This window comes from Chenopodium album, chromosome 2 (genome assembly GCF_948465745.1).
Source record: "Chenopodium album chromosome 2, dcCheAlbu1.1, whole genome shotgun sequence".
Taxonomy (NCBI): domain Eukaryota; kingdom Viridiplantae; phylum Streptophyta; class Magnoliopsida; order Caryophyllales; family Amaranthaceae; genus Chenopodium; species Chenopodium album.
Genome location: NC_137835.1, coordinates 25,671,888 through 25,699,810, shown reverse-complemented (window position 1 = coordinate 25,699,810; position 27,923 = coordinate 25,671,888). Strand labels below are relative to the sequence as shown.

The 27,923-nt window shown below is 37.6% G+C and overlaps 1 protein-coding gene and 1 long non-coding RNA gene across 4 annotated transcripts in view; one reads left to right on the top strand and one right to left on the bottom strand.

The window, feature by feature from the left end:
- Positions 1-1,774: 1,774 nt before the first annotated feature.
- Positions 1,775-27,923, bottom strand: part of LOC145597505 (uncharacterized) — a 60,362-nt gene continuing 34,213 nt past the window's right edge. For both annotated transcript variants that reach the window (XM_081653695.1, XM_081653702.1), the window contains 3 exons: positions 21,940-22,022; positions 21,808-21,828; positions 1,775-2,196 (listed from right to left, as the gene is read on the bottom strand). The gene's annotated coding sequence lies outside the window, so the exon portion shown is untranslated. The remainder of the gene's footprint in view (positions 2,197-21,807; positions 21,829-21,939; positions 22,023-27,923) is intronic.
- Positions 1,862-11,801, top strand: LOC145597520 (uncharacterized). Of its 2 annotated transcripts, none has more exons than XR_014103369.1 (3): positions 1,862-2,015; positions 3,404-3,547; positions 4,555-4,708. It is a non-coding gene; the product is annotated as an uncharacterized LOC145597520 (long non-coding RNA). The 2 variants fall into 2 exon arrangements; XR_014103367.1 differs by lacking the exon at positions 4,555-4,708 and adding an exon at positions 11,256-11,801 and having other exon boundaries at positions 1,863-2,015.

Genomic DNA, 27,923 nt, shown 5'->3' with positions numbered 1-27,923 from the left:
CGGCATTGAGGTAGATAGAGCCAAGGTAGAGGTCATTGAGAAACTTCCTCCCCCCACCAATGTGAGGGAAGTGAGATCCTTTCTTGGCCATGCCAGTTCTATCGGTGCTTTATAAAATATTTTTCATTGATTGCTAAGCCTCTCACATCTCTCTTGCAGCAAGATAAATAGTTTATGTTTGATGATGTTTTCCAAGAGTCTTTTTGTAGGTTGAAAGAGGCCCTTTGCATCGCCCCAATCGTCTAAGGACCGGATTGGTCTTTACCATTTGAACTTATGTGCGATGCAAGCGATGAGGCTATTAGATTGGTTCTCGGGCAACGAAAGGGAGGAAAACTCCATGTCATTCACTATTTGTCCAAAACTCTCTACGATGCCCAACGAAATTACACTACTATGTACCGAGAAGGAATTCTTGGCAGTTGTCCATTCTTTTGAGAAGTTTAGAACCTATATCATCGGTTCTTGGACTATAGTGTACATTGACCACTCGACTCTCAAATATTTGATAAGCAAGAAGGAAGCTAAGCCATGTTTGTTTAGATGGGTTTTAGTCCTTCAAGATTTTGACTATGAAATGAGAGAAAAGAAGGGGGCCAAAAATGTGGTGGCGGATCACCTTTCAAGGCTAGGTGGTGCAAGGTTTCAAGATGATGGTTTGCCAATAGAGGATTCCCTAAGGGATAATGTGCTATATTCCCTTGAGGTGAAGTCGGAGCCATGGTATGCGGATATAGTGAATTATTTGGCTTGTGGCGCCATACCTCCGGATTTCACTTCATAACAACGTCGAAGACTCAAGCATGAGGCTAAGAGGTACATTTGAGATGATCCTATTTTGTTGAAGAGAGAAATCGATGGTTTATTGAGGAGATGCGTCCCCAACGACGAAGTTCAAAGTGTTCTCCATATGTGCCACTCTTCTTCTTGTGGTGGGCATATGAGTGCTAAAAAAACCGCCTCCAAGGTTCTTCAATCCACTACAACAAATCATCACTTGTGCCACGAATTATGCCACGGGAATTCCAAATTCGTGGCATAATTTCGATTAGCCACGGGAAAAAAAACTATGACACAAAACCTGAATAAGAAGAATAATTTATGCCACGAGTATTTATTTTCCCGTGGCAAATATCACACTTGTGCCACGAGTAGCGCTTTTCCCGTGGCAAACTTTATATTTGTGCCACAAACAGCTATCTTCCCGTGGCAAACTTTTCATTAGTACTGCGAGTTGTTTTTTTTTCGTGGCAAATTTTACACTCGTGTTACATGTAATAATTTTTTCGTCACAAGCATACAATATTTATGCCATGATTTTTGCTAAAAATGTAAAAAATTTTGTAACTAGATCTACTCATGACATGGAAAAGAGGAAATCATAGCATACTATAACTAGTTTATATAAAACAATAATACAAATTAGAGGTCAAATATATTTATATTTCTAATACACACTTATATTTTCTTTATAAATATGCTTGGTTTATTTATTAGTAGAAATTTAAAGTCACCTAAAGAATGCATTAGTTTTATAAAAACCTCAACTCCGATAATCTATATTATTAGTCATATCAGCAGTCGCGTGATAAAGTCCCTATGGAAAAAATATGTTTATTACACCAATCAAACATAAAAAAGGGAATTTAGCTTCAATCAATACCAATAAAACAATACGTTTTCATAAAATTTCAATAGAGAAAATATACTGTAAGAAATTTTAAAATTGTTTTCTCTTCTTATTTTAATCGTCTGCATTCACAAGTAAATTCCCTTATTTCTATTTTTTTTTTTTGAAACCAAATGACTTCCCTTGAATGTACAAGTAATAAATCTGTAAAAGTTTTACTAACAGTCAACTTGAGTAAATAAAAAACTACCTCAGTTTAACAACCCCCCAAATGATCCGTGCTCTTGCTACATTTCCCCTCCTTTCTCTCTCAGTTTCCATTGAAGCGCACCCATCGTTCTCCATTGAAGCGCACTCAAAGTTCTCCATTGAAGCAGTTTCTAAGGTAAAATTTTTATTTCTTTTTTTCATCATCCAGTTTCAATTTCTCAATCTAGGATTTTATATATCCTAAATTTTATTCACATTACACACAAATTGAGGGTTCCAAACAAAGCTCAATTCCATCCTCCATTCCTCCATTTCTTGGCTTTCGATTCATCATCCTCCACCGTCGTCTACAAGTCCTGGATTCAATTTATGCAATTTATAAGGTGGAATTTGATGGATTTTCCTCAAGAACTAAAATATCCAGCCTTAATTTGAGAAAATTCGAAAAATTCGACACTAAATTTTGGGCCAATTTAAACGGTTTTTCATGCAATGATTCAAGAAACAGAAAATTCGAATCAATTTCGAATAAAAAATCAGAAATTTGAGGTTAGGGTTTCTGGGTTATTTAGCTTTGCATTATATTTTGGCTTTTTGGTCCAATTATTCACGTTAAATGCTTTGATTTCTTGGGCTTAATTTGATTTGATTTCTTTGTAATGGTTATTTGATATCAAATTAGTTCCACTATTCGCAATTGAACTAACAATTCTTTTTTAAGGGAAAAATTCCCTATTTTTTCTTCTTAAATTGGGTTATTTTATTAGGTTCTTGCTCAATTCGTATCTACTGGATTAATGTATACAATTCTAAGCATTTTTGTCTTTTTTTTTTTTAATTTTTTATCTTTGTAATTTTTTTATTTATTCAAACTATCTAAGTTTCTTGAATTTGATGGATGTTTGTTATGTATACCTGCATATTAAATATAAATTATGGTCATTTGTGATATAAGTGGTTGTTGATGAGTAGTTATTGTTGAAAACTAGAAATCATGCCTTCACATTGTACACTTTATGAGTTTGTGACATTAGTTTGACTGGTAATGTATTCTGAAACAATATGTAAAATGTTAGTTTGATACCTTAGTTTTATTATTATGTATTTGAAACCAAAATAAATTGTGGGTGAAGGGTGAATATTGAGAGTCACCGTGATCCTTGCCAATGCAAGATAAGCTAAGTCACTAGATTGATGATTCGAGCTTTTAGTAAAACCGACTCCTTTTAATGAAATTGTTTGATGATGAACATGTTAATTGAGAGGGGATGTGATATTATAAGTACTAATAAGATAAGGAACTCAATTTTGTTTAACCGACTCCTTATTATTTGATAATTGAATCAAATTTGGCGTTTAAGATGTTTCAGATCCCTTTAATGTCAAGATCTACGTTCAAAGTGGGTGCCCCTCCTGCCCTTTTAAAAAGTTGTTTAGTTTTCATTAGCCAAGATAATATTAGTGTCAGTATATTAGCCTTTTCAAAGTCATTAGTTGGGTGATAAGGTTTCTAATTTTCAAATCTGAGTTTGTTATTGATTAGTACTTTAATTATTTATACAGGAGGAAGTGGGGTTGTTACTAGTTTATGATGTCAAATTGTACCTTGCTGGTACAACATCTAACTCACAGGATGGTGTCACAATTGTTTTTGGAAAGTGTTTGCTTGTGCTCTAAGACATGGCTGAGCAAAATAGTCCTCTCTTGGTAAGTTAATCCTTTTCAGTTAATCTAACTAAGTTTATAACTTTCTTCCCGTTACTGAAATCAACCTGTTTATTAATCATACTCATAAAATATCTATGTTAGTTGGTTATAAGTATCATTCCTTTATACTTGCTTGTGCGCTATTATTGCCTATGAAATTGATATGCGTGCTTCTGGTTCTGCTGCTGGTTTTTCTTCATAATCTGTTCATAAAGCATCACGGTTTGTTGATGTTGATGTCCTATGTGTGTTTTATTAATATGTCTAATAGTTTTAAGCTTATATTAGTTCAGAACACTGGTAGTACCTAAGTCCAATATATATGTGATGATATGTGCATTTCTTCAGATGTCAAATTTTTAGACTATAAGCACCAGCAAACTACCAAGTATCTGACTGTAGCTTTTATAAACAAGTATATAGCCAGTTAGGCCTCTAATGTATCTTTTCGTTGTGTATTAATAAAACAGGGACAGTAATAGCCAATATTACTCCACTACACCTTGTTTTGAATGTGAACTCTCTCCTTCAATGAGGCTTGCAGCCACTACTGTTTTCTAGTGCTCAAAAGGGAAATCGATAGTAGGTGCTTACAAATCAGTAATAAATCAAAGTAAAAAAATCATCTTTTTTTTAGAAGATATTTTTGATAGGGTGTATAGTATGCTACAACTAATCAAGTGAAGAAAAGCTAGGAAATTTGCTCTATTGTGTCTTTGACGTGATTTCTGTCATTTTTTCTTCTGATTGTACCTTTTGCTTGTACATGCAGGGAAGACACTTCTTTTAATAGTAACTAGTGGGAGTGAAAGATATTTTCTTGGGACTAATAGTGCTCCTCATGAGAGATGGAAAAAAGAATATTCTTATGGATGTGCTGGAATCTTTAATGCGCCTGTTGTTCTATCACTATATGCCAAACTATTTGAAGAGGAATGCATTGCTCTAGGGTGCTCCAAGAAAGCAAGATGTTTAAGATGCTCCACGGTTTACCGTTGTTGTTGTAGTTGGGTGCTATTACTGCATGCTGCTCTCTGCTGATTGTTGCTACTACCCTTGGTGATTGTTGCTGCTCCTATTGTAGTGTATACTGATTTTTTTTTTGGATGATGTGTATATAATTTACAAGCAATTAATGAAATTATCATAGTTTTATGTGTATATACTATATATGCTCTATGTATGTTTATCAATTGCAAAACCACTACCTTTAAGTTGCTTTGATTCGGTGCCTATCCTAGTGTTGTTAGCCACACGGTAATAATTATATCAATAAAGTTTATTAGCCAAGGTAATATTTGTGGCTAACAAGCTAATTAGCCACGATAATATATGTGGCAAACAAGATAATGTGGCAAGTGAATTTGTTTGCCACATGAGTACCCGTGGCATAAATTTTATAATTTGCCACGACATTTGTTTTCCCGTGGCAAAATCCTAGCCACGGCCTCTTGTGCCACGGGAGTAAATTTCAAAATTCCTGTGGCTAAATTACATAGCCACAGGAATTTTAAACTTGTGCCACGATTTTACACGTGGCACAAAGGTCAATTTGTTGTAGTGATCTATTCTCTTTTGGCCTTCTCTATTCAAGGATGCTTGGATGTTTTTCAAGACTTGTGATAGATGTCAACGGATAGGAAATATTTCTAGGAAGGATGAAATACCGCAAAACCCCATCCTTGAGCTTGAAGTTTTTGATGTGTGGGCTATAGATTTCATGGGCCCTTTCATTTCTTCACATGGGAACAAGTATATCTTGGTTGCCGTTGACTATGTCTCTAAGTGGGCGGAGGACGTGGCTTCCCCTACAAACGATTCTAAGGTGGTGGTTAATCTTTTTAAGAAGTTGATTTTCCCGAGAATTGGTGTTCCAAGGGCCATAATTAGTGATGGGAGGTCACATTTCAAGCACAATACCTTCGTTAGACTTCTTGATAGATATGGAGTATCTCATAAGTGAGGGCTCGCTTACCATCCTCAAACGAGTGGTCAAGCGGAGATCACCAATAGGGAGCTTAAAGTGATCTTGGAGAAGACGGTGGCAAGGATAAGGAAAGATTGGTCATCTAAGTTCATTGACTCTTTATGGGTTTATAGGACCGCTTTCAAGACTCCAATAGGGACTACTCCCTACAAGCTTGTTTATGGGAAGAATTGTCACTTGCCCGTAGAGATGGAGCATCGAACTCATTGGGCTATCAAGCAAATCAACTTTAACATCCACAGCGCGGGTGAGCAAAGAATTCTTGAGCTACATGAGTTAGAAGAGTTGAGAATGAGCGCTTATGATAGTGCAAGCATGTACAAGGCAAGGACCAAAGGTTGGCACGATGCTCAAATCTTAAAAAAGGACTTTGTTGAAGGTAAAAAGGTTCTCCTCTACAATTCTCGTTTGAAGCTCTTCCCGGGCAAGCTTAGATCGAGGTGGAGTGGTCCATTCATTATCACAAGAGTGTTTCCCTATAGTTCTTTTGAGATCGTTAATGATGAGTATTCCCAGTTCAAAGTCAATGGTCACCGTCTCAAGCCTTATTATGAAGGGAATTCCATTGATAAGTCGGTCATGTATCCACTCTTTGATGTGCATCATCAATTTGATCCTCCTTGATTAGTTCAAGGAACGTTGAGCTTTTCTAACCCTTTTCTACTCTTCTCTTTTCTTGATGCTTTAATTTTTCCATCTACAATTTTGGATTGATGGATTTATGTTTTTTAGGTTTTCATTCTGCTGGAATCGTTGGTATACTTTTCCTTTAGCATGATTGTATGGTATTTTAGTGTGTTTTGAAGAGAAGTTTTTGTGCATATTTTGAAGCTTTTGTTTTTGATGGAAGTCCGAGCGAGCTCCATTGCGGTTCAAATACTCTCAATCTAGAAGAAAAACTGCTGCAAAATGAGATTTTTTAAAAAATTGGGTGGCTCGACCGAACTCCCTGAAGGTTTGGTCGAACCTTGTAAAAAGTTTGACAGAACTTTCTTGAGTTCGCCCGCTCCTACTCTGGAAGTGTAATCTGAAAAGTTTCTACCAGAATTGCAGGAATTAAAGATTCAGAGTAGGTTTGACCGAACCCAGGGGTGGTTCGACTTAACCTTGGTGTGACCAAACTATCTGACGTTCGGCCACTCCTATTTTGGAACTAAAATCTGAAAACTTTCTGCCTAATTTTGGAATTTAAAGTTTGAGAGTAGGTTCGAGCGAACCTTGAGGTAATTCGACCGAACTGTGGGTAAAGTCCGACCGAACCTACCCAAGGTTCGACCGAACCTACCCAAGGTTCGACCGAACCTTTGTCGGACAATTTTTTGTAAGGAAAAGAAAAGCCGCACAACTCTTCTTCTCCATTCACCTTCATTCAACTCTCTTTCTCTTCTCTTCTCCTTCTAACTATAAAACTCTATTGTCACACCCCATTTCAACCTCAAATCTCCAACAAAATCACTCCAATCTTCTCTATTTCCCACTTATTTTTCATCCTTTACTCAATTTCTACAATCTACACCCGAAATTCCTCACAAAACTCCACCTTTTCAAAGTTTCCCCAATTTCTAGGGATTGAGTGAATTGCTGTTTTTGAGTTTCTACATGCTTCCAATCAATTGTGGTATGGTTTTTCTAGCTTTTGCAAGTTCATTTTGTCCATTTCTCTTATTTTTTCCATGTTTTACATGTTAAAGTATGAATTGTGTTAATATTGAGATTGTTAGTAATGGCTTGTTTGATGTTTGTGGTTCTTGGGATTTCCTTGTTGCAATTGATTGGTTGTTGATAGTAGAACTTGCTTTATGATGATTATGCATGTATACCTTGATTTTATTTGGTTTCAATGTATTTGCTTGAATATGTTCATTTCACATTAGGTTGTTTTTGCTACTACTTTTTGATTGAGAAATTTATGAGTTGGATAGATGTAGTTTTGAGATTGTTATTCATTGTTCTTGGTTTGATATTGATGGTTTGTGAGTGATTATCATGAATTTAGGGGACATCATGCCGTATTTCACCGAGACTTTCTTAGGATTTGCATATGAATGCCAATGAACTTTTCGTTCTTGCCTTGGTTCATAAGTGTTTATTAATGCCTTGAATTGCATTGTTGTTATACTCTACATCTATTTCACAATTCATGGCTATTACTTTCATGCACACACTTTTTATCTTGGCAAGCTTTTTATGACACCTCTTGGCTTGCATCTTCCTAATGATATTCTTGGTTATTTTGTAGAGTCATAATGTTCGGTAAAAGTAAAAGCAAATCCATGAGGAAGAGGGCGGGTGAGCCCTCAACAACCTCTTTCCCACCTCCGTCGGGCATTAACAATCACGGCATCAGTGCTCCCAATGAGAATTTTTTGAATGTCTACCAATCACTCATCTCTCGTCCAATTCGATCAACAAGGTTCTTCTGTGCTATAACCTTGAGGAGACTCGGCATCTTGGACGAAGTGGTCTGGCCTGCTAAAAACTTTTAGTGGGGTGACTTCATCAACCTTTCCGCTCACACTTATGAGCGAGTTACATTGGAGTTTCTTGCTTCTCTGTGCAAGGAAGTATTATAAGAGGATGATGATGGCAATGAACCTCAACATGTTATTCACTTCCACATGTTCAATGAGGATCATTCTTTAACCGAGAGTGAACTAAATTAAATCTTCCATTGGCATGTAACCGGGATTGATTACCCTTCCGAGATGACCTCAACTCATTGCATCCTATACAATGATTAAGAGTGGTGGAGGGCATATACTCCAAGGCCAATTTCCGCAATAACACTGCAAAAAGTGAACAAGATCTTCCATATTGCTATGAGATACTTCGCTCGGCTTCTTAATTATGTCGTATTCTTCAAGGAAAATATCGGTTCCATGGTGAAAGATGAGGTGGCTTGCCTATTTTTGGCCGACAACCCTAAACGCATAAAGTAATAATGCTCCTTCACTTTCATACAACGACTTTTGGACACTCGTGATAACCGTCTAAGTGACAACATATGGGGGGAATGATCACTCTTATTGCCCTTTCCTTGAAGGATGGGGCCTACATGGACCAAATAGAATTGTTCCCCTACGTGCTACAAAACAGAGAGGAAGCGGCTGAGGGGTTTCCTCCTTATGCTCTCTCTATCATCGCTCTCTGTCAACAGCGTTTCATCAACTACACAACCAACAAACGCAAGTTTATCCTCTTGGTGGATAAAGAGGAAGAATGGTGTGTCCTTCCGGACCCCAATCTCACTTCGGTGGACCATTCCGATACTCTAAAATGGAGGATCACCCGGCAGTTCATCCTCGATGACTTGAGGAGGAACCGAACCCGAAGCACTATTCCACATCCTCAACCGGTCCACCATCCGGAGCAATCCGTTCCCCCCTTTAGAGGGGGAGGTGAGGCATCTTCTTCTTCTTCTTCCTTTCTTCCTTTCGATATGAATGCCATCCGTAGTACCCTTGAGGATATCCGCCGTGATAACCAAACTTCCATTGAACAATGGGGGTACTACGGAAGGATGAATTATGACAATATTGTGCAAGCGGGCCTTCAAGCGCCCTATGTTAACTATCCATACCACCCTCCTCAAGAAGGTCCGGTTCCTCATTGGGACCCCTATGACCCCAACAACCCTACCCCAAATGTCTACCCCTATTGGGTAGGTCCCATTGACCCTTCCCAACGTATTGCCACCCCTCCTTACGATCCATATTGTCCGGGTGGATGTAATCCGGCCTTTGACCCGGCATCTACATCCACCCAAAACCCTTTTGATGGTGGTTGGGGTGACAAAGGGTGGCCCTATGAGCATTTCAACCAACCTTTCCACCCATTCATGGATACTCCCGGGTTTGATTTCGATAACCCCGCTAGGGAGCAAGGAAATAGGAGCCCGAGATGAGGGTTCCTTTACATCCCCCCAAAAATTGGTTGTTTGAATTTGGTTCTAAGGAACCTGGGATCGTTGATGTTGTTATCAACGATCAATTGTTTGATGATTGGGATTTATTTGGATTTTATGCCTCATTTGTGAACCCTTTTGATTTCTTCCTCTTCCCTTTTGTTTTATTTTCCTTTTTGTGTTACAAACAGGACCATGACAAAATGAAATGATTTTAATTTGAAATTTGCTCATGCATTTGGAATTAGTTGTTTTATGATGTGCTAATGAGTACTTATCTTCCTAATTTACAATGGCTTACACGACTTGAGAGTGCTTATGGTTGAGATAAACAAATTTTAAGCTAAGTTAGTAAGGCTAAGATCTATTGAGGACATTTGAACCCTTAGTTTACGGGAAAGTAGTAAGATGGTGTTGCTCTCTATAGTGGATATGAAGCCCTTTAGTTGGTATTTGCTTACTTCCCATCCCATGTGAGGTTTAAATACTTCAAGCCTTCATCAATATTGTTGAGCGGAATTTAGGATCCTTGACCATGCATAGCTTAATCCTTGTGTTGTCCTCTAGTTCCCAAGACCGTGACCAAGCAACTTTAAAGGAGGAAAAGGACACCCCTCTTTCATTTTTATTTATTTTCTTTTTATTTCGTTCCAAATTTGGTTTTCGATTTTGCATTAACCTAGTTGCTAACCAATTTGGGCCTTATTTCCCTTTCTTGTCTTAACCACATTGCAAACCTATCGGCCTATATTTTACCAACCCTTTTGTTAGTGAAGCATTGCCTTGTGAGGTTTAAGATTTGAAAGTGTTGATCATAAGCAAGAAAACTATGTGAATTAGTCTAAGTAAGGTTTTAGAAGTTGAGCTTGAAAAAAAAACCAAGTGGAGTTTCACAAAAAAGCCGTCCTTAGAAAAAAGGCAAGGGCGTAGAATAAATATTAACAAAAAAAAGTTAATAAAAAAGGGCTTTTATGTTCTTCTCACTTTAACGGATGTAGTTTGTATAAGGTTTGTATTAAAGGTTGTAAATTTGAGATTATGTTCAATTCTTAGTTTGTTTTTGAGAGACAGCCACTCTTTTGCTTCACTTAGGAATTGCTACCAAATTTTCAAATTGATTCCCATCCTTTACCCTTAGCCGTAACATTACAACCCTAAAAACCCCTTGGAATTTAATGTGGCAAGGTCAAAGACCGGTGGAGGGATATGGACTTGAACCCTATGGAGAGAGTATTCATAGTCAAGATGTCAGGATGACCTTATGGTTCTATACAAATACTTGTTTTTGCGGTTCCTTCGAGGAATCAAGAGGATCTAACTAAGGGGTGACTTGAAGCTAGAGGAGAGAACGTGGACCGTCTTGGATAGGCTGGGGCGGAGAGTGAAATTACTAGTTCTCTATGCTTAGCTTAGGTTTGTCTTTTTCAACCATGAGCATCTTGGAACGTGTTTTCCCTCATTGAATTGAGAAAGGTGAGTATTCTTTGGTGCATATATATTCGTTTGAGCCCAAATGGAGCATTTTCTACCTAAGAGCTTGAATGGTTTTCTTAAACCTTGTCATGTTATGTTTGTTGTGTTTGTCTTTTTGTTTTGATTTTCCATGCTTCCTTGCTTGAGGACAAGCAAGAGGCAAGTGTGGGTGGAGTTGATGAGTGGCATTTATGCCACGATTAAGGTTCATTTTAATGGCTATTTTCCTACGTTTGCGACTTGTTTGCATCATTTTTCTTACACTTAGTTCCCTTCCCTTTTATCTTCATTTTTCCTAGATTTTGCCTACTGTTTACTTTTATTCCCATGCATGTGTTTTGTAGGAATCGGGGACTTCAAAGAGGAGAAGGCTTAAGTCAAATTGGAGCTGAATAAAGCAAGTTCTAGAGGAGGTATGGTCGAACTCTCTGAAAGGTTCGGTCGAACCTTGGGTGTGACCGAACTTGCATAAGGTTCGACCAAACGTTGAAAGCAAGAACTTTTCAGATTTAAGCATTTTGCAGAAGCGGTCGAACACCAAAAGTTCGACCAAACCTGGAGCAGGGAGGTTCGACCGATCCTACCCACGGTTCGACCGAACCTACCCTGATGTTCGAATGAACCTACCCTATGTTTGGTCGAACCTTTTCCCGACTTCAGCCAGCTATACACGGACTATATAAGTCCCGTTTTAGAACGTTTTGATGTAATTAGATTAACTTAGTTCTAATTTCTTAATTTTAGCTTAATTTAGAGAGAGAAAGCACTATTAGTTTTCATTTGGTAGAGAGAGAAGGTGTAGATTTCTTCATTGATGAACTTGGATTTTGAAGATGGAACTTTTTTGACCTTTGTAGATCATCAACTTCAATTAATGAGCAACTTCTTACTCTATCTCTTTAGCTTTGCATTTGATTTTGTTTGTTTATTTTGATTCTCCTTCTTTTCTTGTTAATCATGTTGATGCTTATTGATTTGATGATTGATGTTTTTTTAACATGATTAGTGAGTAGTTTCCTTACTAGGGGAATTGGTGATGGTGTAGTTGAATCTCAAGGATGCTTTGATATTGAAATTGTCATGATTGTGATTAAAGTCTTTGTTTTGCATATCATATTAGTTATTTCTCTTGGGTGGCCAACCATTAGTCATAACTAGGTGGATTAACCTAGGTTGTAGCGATAGCTCGGCTTAGAAATTTCCATTGAACGGTTTTGCAAGATAATTACCTTGATTCACTCGACCTAAGACGATAGTGTAGGTTGTTGATGAATCAAGAAAGCAATTGACTCCGATAGGATGTTAGATTGTGTCTTAAACCGTTGATGTGTGATGTTTAGTTAGAGTTTAATAACAATTTCATGTCTATTCATGCTTCAGTGCAAAATTACCTAATCCGATTCGATTAGTGTCTTAATTTCATTGCCTTAGCTCGCTTAATTTCCATTTTAGCGTTTTTGCTTCTATTTTACTGTCTTTAGATAACTACATTTGACTTTCTAAGATAGCTTAAATGACTAGTGGTGATTGCATTGTTTAGTTGTTCCCTGTGGATTGACCCCTATACTTTCGTTATACTTGTATTAGGTTCGTTTAGGTGTATAAATTGTATTTGATTAGGGATAGACATTTAAGGACGCGTTTATTCCTTTGTCACACATGTTTTGTAGTGAGTTTTGCATATGATTTTGCTTCAACCCATTTAGTGAAAAAATAAATTACTACTAATATATATTCATGGCCTCCTGTTCCTGGAGGAGTAATTTTTCCGATGATGTCTATTCCCCATGTTGAGAATGGCCATGGTGATGTGTAGGTGTAGAAGAGAGATGGGGGAACATGTTGCAGGTTGGCATATATTTGGCCTTTAGGGCATCTTTTAACATATTGATGACACTACCTATTCATGGTAGTCAAATACTATCCTTCGTGCATTATCTTTTAGAGTAACATTTTGCCATTTACGTGTGTTCCACACACCCCTTCGTGGACTATTCTCATAGCCCTTTGGGCTTCCTTTTTTCCTACACATAAAAGAGCTCGTCCTTTAAGTACCCTTTTGTGTAACTCGTCGTTAATAAGCACGTATTGGGAAGCCAAAAGTCTTAAGGCTCGTTTTGCCTTTTTGTCAGCATGGGGTGGATATTCTCCCTTTGTGACATAGTTAAGGATGTATGTATACCAAGGTTCTTCTTTGTCTTCTTTTTCCTCTTCAGATACCCCATCATCTTCTATTGCTTGGATGTAAGCTGGTTTGTGCCCTATTGTTAAAGGCATTTGCTCAATTTCCGTAGAAATCCTAACCATTGAGGCTAGTCCTGCCAAGGCATTAGCAAATTGATTTTCCTCTCTAGGTAGATATGTGTATTCTACCTTCTCCAATTGGTTTGTGAGATTTTCCAAGCAGGTTTGGTAAGGGGCTAAACTTTCACTCCTTAATTTCCATCTCTTGGAAATTTGATTGATGATCAATGAAGAATCCCCGAAAATTCGAAGTTTCTTTACTCCCAACGCCAATGTTGTTTCAAGGCCTACCACGCATGCTTCATATTCTACAGCGTTATTGGTAACGCCGAAATCTAGCTTTATGGATATTGGAACATGTTACTCTTTTGGTGATACCAATATCACTCCTACACCACATCCCTTTTGGTTTGAGGCTCCGTCAAAGTAGAGAGTCCAAGTATCATCTTCTGTGACCATCAAGTCTTTATATGGAAAATCATTCTCATGTATGGGAGTGGAATCTTCTATAGGAAAATCCACTAAGAAATCGAAAACCACGGATCCCTTAATGGCCTTTTGAGGCATGAACCTTACATCGAATTGGGCTGGGTTAACTATCCATCTTGATATTCGCCCATTTAGTGTAGATTTCTCGAAAAGATACTTGAGTGGATCCATTCGAGATACCACAAAGACTGTATGAACGAGCATGTAATGTCTTAACTTGGTTGTGGCCCACACCGATGTGAGGCACAATATCTCAAGTGGTGTATAGCGTATTTCATACTCGAGCATCTTCTTACTTAGATAGCAGATGAAATTTTTCTTTCCTTCTAATTCTTGTGCGAGCATAGCCCCCATTGTCTCCTTTGTGACTGTTAAGTACAACCTAAGAGGGATTCCTGGGAGTGCTGGTGCTAATACAAGAGGGTTAGCGAGATAGGCTTTGATCTTCTCAAAGGCTTTTTGACACTCAATGTCCCATATTACCGGTACATTCATTTTGAGTTTTTTTAATATTTGTTAACATATTGTTGTCAACTTTGATATGAACCTACTTATGTATTGCAAACAACCAATGAATCACCGAATTTGCTTCTCGATTTTGGGCGGTGGCATTGACATGATTGCTTTAATCTTTGTTGGGTCTATCTCTATTCCTCTAGAGCTAATGACTTATCCCAAGAGTTTTTCTGAGGTGACAACAAAGCATATTTGGATGGGTTCAACCTCATGTTGTATTTCCTTAATCTTTCAAAAAATTTCGTAGGGTTGCCAAATGCCCTGGTCAGTTCTTTGATTCCACAATCATGTCATCTACATAGAATTCGACTTCCTTGTGCATCATATCATGTAGTAAAGTAGTCGCTGCTCGTTGGTAAGTGGCACCCGCATTTTTTAACCCGAATGACATTACCCGTGTAGCAGTAAGTGCCCCAAGGTGTTATGAAAGTTGTCTTCTCCATGTCTTCTTCTTCCATGAGGATCTGATTGTACCCTGGGTAACCATCCATAAATGAGAGAAGCGCATGATTTGTTGCATTATCTACTAAAATATCGATGTGTGGTTAGGGGAAGTCCTTCTTTGGACTTGCCCTATTTAGATCTCGATAGTCGTCACACATTCGTACCCTTTCATCCTTCTTCAAAACTGGGACTACATTTGCAACCCATTCTGGGTATTTGGATACCCTAATAAAACCTGCTGTTATTTGTTTTTGTACTTCTTCTTTTATCTTAAGAGCCACGTCGGGATTCATTCGACGTAACTTCTGTTTTACATGTTTCATTCCTGGAATTAGTGGAATTGTGTGTTGAGCTATTTCTCTATTAATGCCTGGCATATCTTCATATGACAAGCGAATACATCGATAAATTCTTTTAATAGATTAATAAAATTGGTTCTTTCTTCTTTATTAAGTGTTATTCCGATTTTCACTTGTCTTTTAATGGTTGGATCTTTTGAGATGTTAACCGTTTCAGTATCCTCAATTATCGGTGTTTTAATTTCAAGTGTTTCCATTGCTTTAATTATTTCTTTGTAATTTTCATTGTTAGTTAAGCAATGCTCATCATCTTGAGTTAAAGAATGACACGAGAAGTAAGCAGAAGAGGACATATTATTAAACTCTGAAATCATTACATCAAATAAAGAAATGTCCGTTGGGACTTGATTATTGACTATTCTAGGAGAAGATACTAAAGAATAAGAGCTAAGAGAGGGTGCTATAACTAAGGACTTGGAAGACTCGAAAGGGGAAAACTCTAACTCAGAATCGACTCAGACAATTCATCAAACATCGGCCCTTGTCTGGTTGTTATAGAGATCTTTCTTCCGCTTTGAGTGGTTACTTCACGGTCTATCAACCAAAATATCGTGTGTGGTAAAGGGAAGTCGTCCTTTGGACTTAACGTATTTAGATCTCGATAGTCGACACACATTCTTACCCTTACATCGATGAATTTTTTGAGTAGATTAATTAAATCGGTTCTTTCTTGTTCATTAAGTGTTAATCTGATTTTAACCTCTCTTTTAATGGTTGAATCATTTGAGATATCAACCGTCTCAGTTTCCTCAATTATCGGTGTTTTCTTTTCAAGTGTTTCCATTGCTTTAATAATTTCTTTGTCATTTTCATTGTTAGTTAAGCAATGCTCGTCATCTTGGGTTAAAGAAAAGCACGAGGAGTAAGCAGATTAAGACATATTATTGAATTCGCAAATCATTACATCGAAAAGATAAATGTCCTCAGGGACTTGATTGCTAACTACCCTAGGAGAAGAAATAGAAGGAGGGGGTGCTATAACTAAGGACTTGGATGAATCTACAGGAAAAGACTATGACTATGACTCTGACTCAAACGACTCTTCGAACATCGGTACTTGCCCTATCGTTATGGAGATTTTCCTTCCACTTGGAGTAGTCACCTTGACCGTCTTGCGCCACCCTTATATTGATCCTTCTGCTGGAGTGATGAGCTTCGAGGGGTTAAAGTTCTCGCTTTGTAGGACCGTTTGGATGAGCAGGGAGTTATCCTCTATGTATCTCAGCTCATCTTTTTCTCGCCCAAATAATAATCCCAAGACATTAAACTCCTTGTGGATAGGAGTTGGGATTTCATCTAGAAAATAGTAACCTAAGAAAATTTCAAATCTTGGTTGCCTTATGCCATTTACAACAAAAGGTTTGGGAAATTCATAGCACAGATAGTCCTCTCCTTCTTTTATGAATTTTCCATTGAGAGTAAGAGGATACTAATCCATTGGGATTGCTTTCTTTTTGATGCGAGCGTTCCTATGGGCCTTAGACCTTTCTTGGGCTCGCTTGAGATCTTCCCCTATCGGTTCGAAACCAAGTCCTAATGTATCTAACTTAGGAAGGCTAGGTAATTCCAGCTGTTTTGCTATTCCTTTCTTCTTTCCTAGAGTCATTCAAGGAAAATGCCCTTGATTCTTTAGAATAGCATTTATCGTCATGTTGGAGTGGGGGTTGTGGCAGAGAGGGGTCCTTTCATCCTCCTCTATTAACGAGACCTCTTCATTAAACCCCCAAAAGTCTTCATCGTCTTCATCGTGCTCCACATTAATGATTGGATTTTCTATAGCTTTTATCCTCATGGGTAAAGCATTGATCATGATAGGAATTCCTCCAACTATGGCTTTTACCTGTTGGTGGAGAGATGAAGGGACGACCTTTAGGTCATAAAGCCAAGGGCGTCCCAACAATAAGTTGAATGAAGCTTTGATATCTACCACTTGTAATGTAGTAGCATGTTCTACTGCTCCCACCATTTTATTCATGGTAATCTTACCAAGAGCTTGACGACGAGTGTTGTCATAAGCTCTTATTCCTTGTGTTGACGGGGTTAAGTCTTCGTCTCTTATGCCTAGCATCCTCGCAGTTCTGCGTGGACATACATTAATTGTCGATCCATTGTCTACAAGAGTCATTGGGACGTTCATTCTCTTGCAAACCACTATGAGGTTTAGTGCCTTATAATGCTTGTCACCTTCTGGGGGTAAATCTTTGTAAGAAAAGGTTATCAAGTTGATAGGACTAGGGAGATCACGCATAAGGAAGTTAGCCAACCCCTCGGGAGTGGTGTCAGAATCTATCCCTATCTTATCCAAGGCATTCATCACTACCAACCTATGTTCTCAAGATGTTGCTAGAAGCTTCCACACATTCATCTCGACCTTGGTCTTCTTGAATTGCTTGACAATATCATTGTCTTGTATGATAGGTATAGGAACATGTTGCGTAGTCGGCATAGGTTGTGTTGAAATGGGAGGTTGCATTCTCCCTGACCTTGTGAGGACGTCTATAGATGAATCCTCTTCAACCTAGAAATCATCTATGAAATATGACACTGAAGGTGGAGGTCCTTCCATGTCTTTTAGGTAGACATCTTCTTCATCGCTGTCCCAAACCCCATTAATGCTTATGTCTTCTTCTTGTGGGATTTGGACTAGCTTTTTATCATCAATCATTTTCTGAATTAAATCTTTAAATTTAAAACAGTTTTCAATAGTGTGTCCCCCTGATTAATGGTATTATTAGTAGAATCTATTTGTCCTCTTTAGCGATTCAAATGGTTTCGGTTCGAGAGGTTTGACCTTACCAATCTCAGAGAGCATTTTGAAAAATTTAGCGTATGAAGTCCCAATTGGAGTATAGAGTTTATTACTCTTCTTGGGTCCGTCAGTTACATGTAGAGAGAAGGGTTTCTTCTTCGCGGGTGGAACCTTATCACAGTTTTTTGAAGCTCCTCCACTTGTTTCTTTGCAAATTCAAGAGCCTCACGTAGCAAATTTGTTCCCTCCCACATGAATCATATAAGCATTCTTACGTCTTCCTTGCTTACTTGTTCAGCGAAGTTATCCATGGCATCGAAAAAGATCTCCTCCTCTTCTTTGATAGCATGAATTTCTTTAATATGTTTGATGAGAGATGAGGGATCAACCTCGTTTTCCTCATCAGAGATGGCCAAGGAATGATCAAGAGGTGCATTGTCAATGCTTGGCTTCTTAGTGGCAGGAGGCAATGGCAGTTTATTGTTATCAATTAATTCTTGAATAGCTTCCTTAAGCTTCCAACAATTTTCAGTGAGGTGGCCCCTACCTTGGTGATATTTGCAATGTGCATTGGGGTTCCAGTTAGCTGTCCTATTCTCAACTGGTGGGTCCCCAAATGGTCCAATAGGAGTTATAAGACCTTTTGCATTTAGTCGGTCATATGCGGTGTCATAATTCATACCTATAGGAGTAAAGTTCCTCCTAAATGATTTCTTTTGTCCTTAGTTGTTCATAGCAAGGACTTCACTCAAATTGAAAGTGCTATCATTGTTTGAGTGGGTGGTTTTGGAAGAGAAAGGATTGTCATTCTTCTTGCCTTTCCAGCCACTGTAGGAGTTAATGTTAGTCGCTCAGCTTAGCCAGGTCGTCTTCAATATTAATTCCAATGTCATAGACGGCCTTGAAGGTATGAAGATTATTTTGGTATTTGAGATGCCTGAAGTACTTCTCTTTAAGGTTCTTGATTTACAACCTCACAGATTCTTTATCGCTTGGTACATCAATCATCCTAACAGAGGTTTCTCTCCATTTGTTGAAGAAAGAAGTGAAACCTTCATTCTCTTTCTGCTTGATTATTTCAAGTTCTCTATGATCAATTTCAACTTGAATGTTGCACTTGTACCTATCAATGAAAGCGTTCATTATTGACTCCCATGTAGAGGTTCTCTCTTTGTCAAGGGAGAAGAACCATTGTTGGCAAACGGTTTCAAGGGATAGAGGAAATATAGACGGAACACTTTCTAATCAATACCCTTAATACTCATTATTGTTTCAAAAGCTATTAGATGAAAGTAAGGGCTGTCAGTTGCTTTGAATTTCGGGATGTTATTGGCATTGAACTTCTACGGAAGAAGCTCCTTGTCCACCGAGACCCCTTGTAAACTAATGCCTTGAAACTTGTAGACACTAGACAGCTTGCTTAAGCTTTCTTGCATGAGGTCCATCTGTTATTGCTTCACAGGGTCATCGATTTTGAGGGTTAAAACCTTTAACGCCTCAGTCATAGTAATCAATTGGTTCATGAGTTCATTAACTTTCTCTTGAGTTGCCATTATCTTCTTAGCTTTCCTTTTTCGAGCGATTGGTTTGTCAAAAAGTTGAACTTGAATGAAAATGTTGTCTTTGATCAAACGCCTTTCCTTTCCTAACCACACGCTGTAAATTAAACCATTTTTGTTTTAACGACTTGACTCAAATTGACTTTGACTTTACGACTTTATAAAAAAGAGAAAAAAGAAAAAATAGGGTGTATATTTTTGGGAATCAAGTACAGGGTTCAAACAAGTGATTTAATTGGAGGATTAATATCCGACTTACCCCCCTAAAAAAATGACGGAAAATACGCGCATACAAGACTCTCTTAGACATGGTTAAAGTGTGCATACATATTAGTGTGTGCTTTATATGGTGAGTTCAAGTGACATGCTTTGACTCTTGTGTAAAACCATGGGACTTAGTGCCAAGACTCGATTAAGGACTTAACAAGGTATTATTATTAATAAAAAAATCGAGTTGATTAGCAAACTCTTCAATTTGACGCAAAGTGATGACTCGAGCAACATACCAAACTGTCTGTTAAACGACAGGACTGGCGTCGCATTTTGCAGTGTAGCGCCAGACGACATAGCTGTCACCAGGCGCTGCACTCCACAATGTGGCGATGTAGTCCAAATCGTGGCACCATTACTGGAATGTTGATTTAGGACTGCTTTCGGTATTATTACTCTACAGGGTATGCCTAAAGTCATACTAAGTCAATTCTGATTAAATTATTAGAGTTTAATTACTTAAATTAATTAATTAACTAATTAGGAAAATTAGTCATTAATCATTTTATTTAGTCTTAACAAAAGTCAAACAAACAGTTAGGAAAAACACATAGAGTATGCGCAACAAATAATGCACAATAAAGTAGGCACAATATGATGCAATGAGTTCACAACCTAACCATGGCTCTAGTTCTCTAAAGTTCGGGATATGGGTTAGTCAAAGAGGGTCCATTGTTAATTATCCGGATGCTCCGCGCTGAAGCCTTACCTTTTAAGGGTTGGCACGAGGTGATGGGATACCGCAAGTTAAAAACTCGCTTCCATTGTTTGGTGAATTCAACATTCTCGGATGTACCCTTTGTTACACAGAGCGTTCAATCAGGTAGATGGATCATGCATTCCCAGAGGGTTATGTCCATATGTAGAACACATATGGGTGTCAGAAAAGTGAGAAAAACTCAATCAGGAAGTAGGAACGAGCAAACAGTGCTAAAAATGGCCAAAATTAGAATGCATATTTCTTGCTCGGTATTGGAAGAACTTGGCGCCAGCAAACAGAGGCCGGCGCCGCGATTTGGCTTTGGCACCTGGTGACAGGAGCTGTCGCCTGGCGTTATAGTCAAATCATCAGCGCTAGAATCCGTTTTCTAACGCTAGTTCCTACATGCCTCAGCAGCTTTCTGTGCTCGATCCTAGTTGTGAAAAATATTCCTCAAATTTCCTACGTGTAAAAATCCTATGTTTTTAACTCATCACGGGTGGTCTTTCCATTGAGATCTTTTTTATGCATATGACAATAATGTTAATCAAAATTACGCACATGAAATACTTAGAACTTTTCAAGTCTCATCCACTCTTTCTAAATCATTGCCAAAATAAATTTTAGGAATTAAAATAGAAATCCTCCCCAACGGAGTCGCCAAAAAACTGTAGGGGATATTTAAAGCATTACCCTTAACTTGAACCCCACTGTGATCATACACGGTGGCGTCCAAAGGGAAAGAAGATAAAGCAAAAGAGTCGCTAACAAGTTTTAGGAACTTGTAAACCGTTCATGAGGTGAAGGTTACACCCCTTAACGATCCAAGAGATCGTTAACTCCAATAGGTCTAGAACTATGACTGGTAGTTCGGGGATGAAGGTACAAATCCAACCTAAAAGAGATTGAACATGCTCTAATAATAGGCCTCTACTTTATTCTGATCGTATTCATGTGCGCTTTCTAACTAACATGCAATCATTAGGATTAACCCTAAACCTGTTTATCTACGTTAGTTGAATATTAATGCACAAATAAAACTATTATTGGCGATCACTTTAATTATAATCAAATTAACCCTAAACAATATTATTAATTATCTTATTAAGCGTGATTACAAGTACCAATTCCCTTTAAACATGCATAAAAACGTGATCAAGCAATAACAATAAATATAATCAAGCAACATAATAATAATCATCATAAATTATAACAATTATAACAATCATAATAATCACAATTAAAATAATCATAATCATGTTAAAGCATAATAATAGCAAGATCCTAGGCATGATACTAACAAGATTTATAACAAACCCTATCATGTCGCTAAGCAATAAAAATCAAAGCTTAAACCCTAACATGATACTAGCATGAACATTAGGAAAGAAAATTAGAAGCATCGCAGAAATCATAATAAGCATATTTGATATTAGAAATCATAGTTGTCACCCTAAACATGATACTAGGAAGATCAAAACGCCCTAATATGACACTAGGAATCATAATAACAACCTAGACATCATTTCTACATCATAATATCAATAAATAAATTAAAGTACTTACTTGTATGCCTCATAGCTCTTTCTAATAACCAAATACACGCGTTAGTAACTTCAAGGAAAATAATAAACAATCAAATAATTAAATTAAATAATTGAAAGAGAGATTAGGGACCAAACCCTCAGAAATTAAAACCTTTCACGTCTAGGGCGAAGGCAACTTCGAACTTCGCTAGGTGTTTCTAAATCTTGTGAATGCGGAATTTTGTATGAGAAAAGCTATTTTAGAAGAGAGAGAGAGAGAATTTAGAATGAGAGAAAATTAATTGTTATTGATAGTTGTAGATGATTGAAAACAGAGGTTTAGGAGTCTATTCATAGAGAAAATAAACCGGATGAATAGAAAAACGAATCAGAGTTTCGAAGAAAATAAAACGAATTAGCGGCAGAAGCCAGACATTAGCGCCAAACGCTAAGGCTTAGCGTCAGACGTCAAGGTTAGCGTCAGGCGCTAATCCTGTCGTCAGGAGCTAGAAAACAGTTTCCATGCGTTTTCTAAATTTTGATAAAATTTAGCCGTACAGGAGGGCAAAATTGTATTTTCCTTAAAAACACTTCTTTTATTCTGATTAAAACTCTAAAAAGTCAACTAAAGTCAATTTATCAATGCTAATTAAATTAGGAATGAGAAGAACCTTCTAGAAAAATCTAGAAGACTATAATCAATTCTAATTGCATTAGGAATGACAACTCAATATTAGGCCCTCCTCTAGATCATTGGGCCGCATATAAATATCAAACCAGGCCCAGTTTAGTAATTTGGCCATAACTTTCTCATTATTCATCGGAATTGGGCTTATAATATATCGTTGGAAAGCTCTTTTCGAACCCGACCTAACTACACTATTATTGGACCCTTTCCATGGACAAAACCATTTGGATTGGCTGTTTTTTAAAAATAGGTTTTCAAAAACAGAGAGAAAGAAAAGAATTGAAATAAAAACTATTCGTAACGCTAGACCTTCCACACTTTCACTTCAATCGATTATGATTCAACGTGAAAGGCACTCATCACTGGGTTTGGTTTTGGGGAGGCACAATTGGGTGTCTACAGTAACTAGGATAACAAGAATCAAGAATTCAATCAAATTGCTAAACACTAGGAATATATGTTCCACATGCTAACTAAACCATCATGATATTTGATAGATCACCCAATTGATTCAAACATTGCAAGGGACAAACATTAGTTGCAATCAAAGGAATTCACGTGTTATTTCCTATAAATCAAGCTAAGGTTCACTATGAATGGTTAACAAGGAGAATCTCAATCAAATTCAATTAATTAAAGCAATTCCCAAATCAATTGTTCGTGTCATTGAGATTTGCAATGCGATCTAGATTAATCTTATAGGTTGATCACTCCTAGTCTAATTAATCACATGCACAACTATGTCAACCAATTTTATTGCAACAATCAATCAATCAAGGATCATCAACAAGAAAAAATCATCAATCAAGCATGCTTCCCCTTCTCCCTAACAACTAATCTACTCACTAATCATGGTGAAATTTAAAGCCAAAACAAATTCAATCTCAAACATATTCATCTCAAGCTAAATCAAAAGGAAATACAATCAATAAACAAATTCTCAAAACTAAATCAAAATTCAAACCAAACATTCATGAATAAAAGTAAATTTCATAGAAAAGAAATCTTACAAACTTTGTTGATATGAAGAAGAATTCCAAACTTGATTGTAGAAACAATGTTGAATTACAAATCAAATCCAAATATTACAATATCTTTTTTCTCTCGAACTTCTCTGTAGTTTCTCTCTCTAAAAACTAAGTAAATGAAATATTATCTAAAAGTTAGCCTTCAAAAGGATTTACAAGAGTATATATGGACAAAGAAGAAAAACTGATCGGTCATGCCCTCTTCAAGAAGACCCCGTGGGCGCGCAGAAATGGGTACGGAACCCATAGTGATTTGGGTATTTTACCCAACCAGGTGGCCCTATCCGAGCCAGCCACGTGTCACTAGAAGAGGCGCCACCCTAGTCCTTCCAGATGGTGACACGTGGTAGGCAGATTTGGCCCCCTGGGAATGGCGGCATTCAAGGCCCAAATCCCAAGGGGCCCCTGCAAAAATGGCGTGCCCTTTCTTAAGGCATGAAACCCTAGAAAGGGAACACATTCCTAGAGCCTTATAAATAGGGAACATTCCCCTCATTTATGGGGACCAGATTCTTTTCAGAGACAACTTTTATGACCTAATGATGTATCCATTTTATATAGTATTCTACCCCCGTCCCTTGGTCATAATTAGTAGTGTTTTTGGCTCTTTAGAGCCACTTTTATTACTAATTGGTGTTTTCTAGTGTTTTCGTAGATTTGGTTGACTTTTGCAGGGATTTATGCTTTTGGAGTATTTTCCCGAGATATTTTGGAGCAATCACGAACATTGGAGAAGCACGACCAGAGTTTATAGCCCAGGGCCGGTTAGAGACATCGAACCGGTGATTAAGGGCTCGGTAGAGGTGATACCGGGGCATTTGGACCGAGTATTCAAGACCCAAAGAGGAAACCCAGATTGGCCCGAAGAATTGGAGCCCAATCGAAGTCCAAATATTGGCCCAAATGATCCGCCCGGCCAAAAAGGCTGGCGCCCGGAGGCGCGCCCGGCCGGGCGGGAGGAGCGCCCGGTGACGCGCCCGGCCGGGCGCGAGATTGTTATTAGAGGTGAAAAAAGGCGCGCCCGATCGGGCGGTGCCTCGCCCGATCGGGCGCGTGTTTATTTAGGAAACAATTAGAGTCGTATTAATTTGTTTTAGTTTAGGATTTTTGTACGGAGTATAAATACTCCTCCGTAATACGTTTTTAGATCGTCTCTTCTTTTGGGGGGATCTTCTTCTTCTTCTCTTAATCCTTTCTTTTAGACTTTCTCTCTCTACTTAGTTTTCTCTCTCTTAATCTCTCTCTAAACTTTTGTTCTTATTTCTTTGATTAATTCCAGATTTACTTTGGTGACGATTTCTTTTCCCTTAATCTTAGTTATTTATTTTATTCCTTTGATCATGATTTATTTTATTGCTTTGTTTAGTTTATATTTAATAATGTGTGAGTAGTTTAATTTCTAGGGTTCATGGGGATCTAATAAATGATATGAAGGGGTAAATTATTGTTGTTGATTATTAATGCTAGATTAATTTCCTATTGATTGATTTAATGCTCTGTGACTAGATTAGGCCTATCTTTTATGCATGAGTTTGACAATATTGATTCAAGAATCGAGAGATGAGAATTAATGTTTAGGTCTAGTTTCAATAGGCAAGTTAATTTATAAATGGTTAAGTCAAGATTCGAGAGATGAGATTTAATACCGATAAATTAATTGTGTGATTGTAATAAGTAGCGAGAGCCCTTTACAATCTGATTAATTGATGCATTGATGATTGACTATTATTGATTGTTGGTATTGCATGATGATTTCTTATTGGATTGTTTTAATGTTTTACAATTGCGGCTTGTAAAAGTATAGCAATATTAAATTGATGAATCGAGCAGATGTTAATTTGATATTAAAGGCTATTTTCAATAAGAACTTAGATCTAGTAAATTGCGAGAGCCTGTTAGATCTATGTTGGTTAATAAATTGCGAGAGCCTGTTAATCATGTTATTTATGCAATGTCAATAATTGATTACCCTATTTTACCCCGGAATATTATTTATTGGTGAACCTATGCCCTAGATCCTTTTATATATTATTTTCTCCCTTTTCCTACTCTTTTTAGTTTAGTTTCATATTCAACTTTTAATATTGGTTACTTAAATAATTTAGATTATAATATTTAATTAGGAGTAAAAAGACTTGTTTCCCTGTGGAGATCGACCCTACTTCCCTATCTACTTTAGTTAGTGAATTAGGTAATTATTTTTGATTAGGGGATACGACTTTACCCTGTCAAAATTTGGCGCCGTTGCCGGGGAATATTAAAAATCATAAAAAAATCCAAAAATACGTTCCAATGAATTGTAAATCATGCTTCTCTATGCCCCCATACTTGAGAAAATTTGTTTTGATTCTTGGTTATTGATGATAAGCATTGTGGACTTGTTGGTCATGATTTGAAGTTTAATTGCTTGGATGCCTAAACATGCGTCAATTTTGTCCAACTACTTGTGAATATAGTGCTTGACTAGTTGATTTGGTTAGGAATGTGTGTTTAGTTCCTGGTATGTCAATGAATTTGAGTATTGATTTGCAACTATGAGTAGTGTTTCATGACTCAATATTATGCACATGTGGAGGACGAAGGCATTTGTTCTTTTAGGTAGCCTTCAGATTTATTTAGATACATTTGTTCCCTTCTTGCTACCCATGTTGTTGCTTGTGCCCTTTTATTGTTTTTAGCCACATTACAAGCCATGTTTGCCCCGTTGGTTACTAGTCCCAAGCTTGGCTTGGGGGAGCTATTAGTGAGTGAGGTGAGGGAGTTTGTAGTGTGCACATTATTTGCACAGTTTGGGTGGGTTTGAGAAGTTATTTGTTCTTGATCATATTTTTGTTTTGATGAGTTTTATTGTGTATATATTTGAAAAAATAAAAGTGTGATGGAAAAAGAAAAAAAAAAAGAGAAGTTCAAGAAAAAAAAAGTGAAAAAAAAAGAAAGTGAACTTCTAGAAAAAAAATGAAAAGAAAAAGCAAAAAAAAAAAAAAAGTGTTTAATGTACAAATTGTCTAAGTGAAGGTTTATCAAAAGAAAAGAAAGAAAGAAGTTGAGTTTCAGTGTAAATAATTGAGTTTTGAGTTCAAAATTTGTTTATTCACTCTAGTTCCATATTATCATATTTTTATGAGTGAAATTGTGAGTGTTGGGATTGTTTATGTTGTTTGGAGTAGTATTTGGTGGATTTGTGTTGGAGTTAGTTTTGTTGGAGATGTGTATGATCATTATATTTGGTCATGGGTTTATTAGGATATGGCTCCCTTTTAGCAAGGCTTTTCTCTCACATATTCCCAAATTTATCCTACCCTTTACCCTAGCCTTACATTACAAGCTTTAAAAGACCTTTTGACCTTGTGCATAGAGTTGTGTGGATGTGAAAGTGTTGTTTATCAATGCGAGTTATGACTTGACATATTCCGAGTCGACTATTAGGTTGAGTGCTTATCTTTTTAAACACACGAGTGTGTGAGTTTGGGAGGGCATTGTTCACATAAAAGGGTGGTTGGAGAGCGATCGAGTACATCTTTTACTCGCCACATAAATGAGAGTCGAGTGTGTGAGCACTAGTCTTGAATTCTATATGCTCTTGTGGTTTGCTTTGTTTGACAATTGTTAGGGAAGAAAGGTAATTGGATGGATTTGATTGGTTGACTCTGAAGCGTGTTTATTTGATTTACCTTGGATCGCTTGTGCTTGATTTTTACTTATTGGGGTGAAGCATATTTATTGATTCATTGATGAGATCTTTGCTTAGGGACAAGCAAAGGTTTGGCTTGGGGGATTTTGATGTATCCATTTTATATAGTATTCTACCCCCGTCCCTTGGTCATAATTAGTAGTGTTTTTGGCTCTTTAGAGCCACTTTTATTACTAATTGGTGTTTTCTAGTGTTTTCGTAGATTTGGTTGACTTTTGCAGGGATTTATGCTTTTGGAGTATTTTCCCGAGATATTTTGGAGCAATCACGAACATTGGAGAAGCACGACCAGAGTTTATAGCCCAGGGCCGGTTAGAGACATCGAACCGGTGATTAAGGGCTCGGTAGAGGTGATACCGGGGCATTTGGACCGAGTATTCAAGACCCAAAGAGGAAACCCAGATTGGCCCGAAGAATTGGAGCCCAATCGAAGTCCAAATATTGGCCCAAATGATCCGCCCGGCCAAAAAGGCTGGCGCCCGGAGGCGCGCCCGGCCGGGCGGGAGGAGCGCCCGGTGACGCGCCCGGCCGGGCGCGAGATTGTTATTAGAGGTGAAAAAAGGCGCGCCCGATCGGGCGGTGCCTCGCCCGATCGGGCGCGTGTTTATTTAGGAAACAATTAGAGTCGTATTAATTTGTTTTAGTTTAGGATTTTTGTACGGAGTATAAATACTCCTCCGTAATACGTTTTTAGATCGTCTCTTCTTTTGGGGGGATCTTCTTCTTCTTCTCTTAATCCTTTCTTTTAG